This window comes from Erpetoichthys calabaricus, chromosome 1, assembly GCF_900747795.2.
Source record: "Erpetoichthys calabaricus chromosome 1, fErpCal1.3, whole genome shotgun sequence".
Classification (NCBI taxonomy): domain Eukaryota; kingdom Metazoa; phylum Chordata; class Cladistia; order Polypteriformes; family Polypteridae; genus Erpetoichthys; species Erpetoichthys calabaricus.
Window position 1 is genome coordinate 136,953,008 of NC_041394.2, and position 3,433 is coordinate 136,956,440.

At 40.5% G+C, this 3,433-nt stretch overlaps 1 pseudogene; it reads left to right on the top strand.

The window, feature by feature from the left end:
- Window positions 1–620: 620 nt before the first annotated feature.
- LOC114642732 (tigger transposable element-derived protein 1-like) lies at window positions 621–1,982 on the top strand (annotated as a pseudogene).
- Window positions 1,983–3,433: the final 1,451 nt, after the last annotated feature.

The following is a 3,433-nucleotide window of genomic DNA, read 5'->3' on the forward strand; positions in this document are numbered from 1 at the left end:
AACTTATTACAGGTAGTCCCCAGGTTACGAACACCCGACCTACAACTTACGAATGGGGCCGCAGCTGCGACACATGCGCCTCAGTAACTGCTGCTCCGTCATCTTCGGCCTGGGGATGCTGCAAGCAGTGGCTGGACGGGGGCGATTTCACTGGTTGCCAGTGTAGTGTCCCTCGGGTGGCTCCCAGCGGCAAGCGGTGACCCGTGATCCATAGTCACCGGAGCCACAACTATCGCTCGTTTGCAGGAAGGAGGCTTAATGGGGCAGTTCGCTGCCCGCCCACTGTGCCACCACAGCTACTGCTCCTGACTGGACACAGGCTGGATGGAGCGGAGGGGGGCGTTTTACTGCCTGCTAACCAAACACGGCTGCCACATTTGTTCTCGGTGGGCGGGCGCTGCAGGTAGCATACTGTATGCAAGTGGAGTTGACTGTGTAGTGCGTGGGCAGTAAACCAACCCTCGCCACCTCCACTCATTCTCAATAGCAAGCCCGCTTGTACTGCTACATACACAGCAGGAAGATGTCCCTTGTCAGCATACCAGGTGCCTTCCCGCCATTATAGTGTGTACAGCACTGTGCAAAAGGGCTAAACGTAACCTTTTCTTCACCCTTCAACAATGTCTCTGAAACGCAAATCTGATGAAAGTGCTGGTGATAAAGTAAAGAAGAGAAAAACCATCACCATGGAAAATAAAGTAGAGATAATAAAAAGGTCAGAGAGAGGTGAAACTCCATCATTCATTGGCACAACACTTGGTTATAGTCAGTCAACAATTGGAACAATTTTAAAAGATAAAGGTAGAATAATGGAGCATGTGAAAAGCAATACCCCAATGAATGCTACAATAATTACCAAGCAACGCAGTGGTTTACTTATTGAGATGGAAAGGCTGTTGATAATTTGGATTGAAGACTAAAATCAGCGTAATATGCCTATCAGTCTTTCTTTAGTGCAAGAAAAGGCTTGAAGCCTTTTTAATGATTTAAAAGCTCCTCGCACAGCAAGTGAAGGCGATTACAATGAACAATTTGTGGCAAGTAGGGGTTGGTTCAACCACTTTAAAAAAAGAGCAAATTTGCATAATATTAAAATTCAAGGTGAAGCAGTGAGTGGCGATGTATGTGCTGCAAGTGATTTTCCCAAGATACTGAAAGATATTATTGATGATGGAGGTTATTTGCCAGGCCAAATATTTAATGTAAACAAAACTGGCTTGTTCTGGAAAAAAATGCCTGAGAGGACCTACAGTTCCAAAGAGGAAAAAAGTGTGCCAGGACATAAGGCATCAAAGGATAGGCTGACTTTATTAGTTGGGGGTAGTGCATCTGGGGATTTCAAGCTCAAGCCTTTGCTGGTGCATCACTCCCTAAATCCGAGGGCACCACGTAATGTCACTAAGGCATCTCTTCCTGTTATTTGGATGGCAAATAAAAAGGCTTGGGTCACAGTTGCTGTCTTCCAAGAATGGTTTTTAAACCATTTTATCCCTGCTGTTGAACGTTATTGTTTGGGCAAAAACATTCCTTTCAAAATTCTCCTTCTCCTTGACAATGCCCCTGGACATCCAAGCACTTTAGATGACATGCACCCCAATGTAAAAGTAGTGTTTCTACCCCCCAACACTACATCACTACTCCAGCCAATGGATCAGGGAGTCATTGCCTCCTTTAAGGCCTATTATTTAAGGAGGACATTCTCACAAGCTGTCAGGGCTACTCAAAATGATGAGATAACCTTAAGGGAGTTCTGGAAGAGTTATAACATTTATGATGCCATTAAAAATATTGCTGACGCTTGGGTTGAAGTGAAAGAGACAAATATGAGAGGCTTTTGGAAAAAAGTGTGCCCCCAATTCACACAAGAATATCTGGGGTTTACAGAAGATGAAATCACTGAAACCAGGCAAGCTGTGGTTGCTATTGGAAATCAGCTGCAGCAGGACATCAGTGAAAATGATATTATAGAATTACTCGACTAACATGGTAAAGAACTAACCAATGAAGACCTTATGGAACTAGAACAGCAGATGGTAGCATTCAGCGAAGAAAACCAGGACCTAGGGACTCCAACAAAAATGTTTTCTACAAAAGAATTAGCTGATGCATTTCGTCTCATCAAAGCAGGAATGGCAAAGTTTGAGGGGCAAGATCTTGATACAGAGATGTTCACCAAAGTTTACCAAACAGTTAATGAAGGCCTGAGATGCTACAAGGCTATTTATGATGAGAAAAAGAAAAGCTCCGTGCAAACCTCCCTTGATGCCTACTTTAAGAGACCAGTCCCATCCTCTTCATCAAGTTCTACCAACATTGTTTAAGGCTGTACTGTACTGTATTTGAAAATGTTTAAGCATATACTGTGCATGCACAGAAAGGTAAAAATAAACAATATGTTGAGAAAAACATTTGTCCAAATTGCATTTATTAAAATAATGTACCTGTTCTGACTTACATACAAATTCAACTTAAGTACAAACCTACAGTCCCTATCTCGGACTGGCCTGCCGGGGACTGCCTGTATTTATTATTATTAATAATATTTACATTTCATATTTAAACAGAAGAGGAATCCCTAGTAAGAATGTACTGTTGTCACTTGCTGCTGTAGCCGAACAATTAGATGAGTGCTGAAGGAGTGCTGCTCCTTACAAAGAGGTAAAATATCAGCCATCTGACTTCTACTGCAGTATTACATGACCGAATGTCCAGTATTTATCATTATAACAAAGGGTACTGAAGCTGTCCCGATCTACAGTATGATATATCTCCATAACCTACTGTTAGGTCTGAACAGTTTATTTATGTTGGTAAACCCCTTCACTTGCCTTATCCTGCAATCTGTTTTGGACAGATAACCTTCCATTCTACTTACAATAGTTTATTCTGGACTATTATTTGTTACATATATTAATTTGTATTACATGTTGAGAGAACCTGTAAGAATTGTTTGCCATTTGCATGCATTTTTTTTTGTAAATAGTTACTGATTTTGCTTTATAGTATATTTCAGTTAATTATTTAACTGTACTGGGTGGATTGTCTGTTAACTGTGCAGAATTTAGTTACAGTGGGAGTTAATCTTTCACTTTCTAACAATCAAACAAAAATGTGAGCCATCTAATCATTGTAGTTACTAAAATTCTGTTCTGTAAAGTAATCTGTTCTATATTTCTGAGTCATACTATTAACATCATAACTGATTAAGTTATTAGCTAAAGTTTTTGTAACATGTAACTGCAACACAAGACTGTAAACAGGACTTGATGGGAGTAGTGTAGCTGAATTATTAAAAACCTTGCAATTTAAAGAACAAATTCATAGAAACTGTGCAAACCCACCCCACACTAACAAGCATGGTTTGAATTAATGGATCAATACTTTATTATTTTAAGTGATGATTGTTGGTTGTTTCATGTTGAGTCTCCTGGGG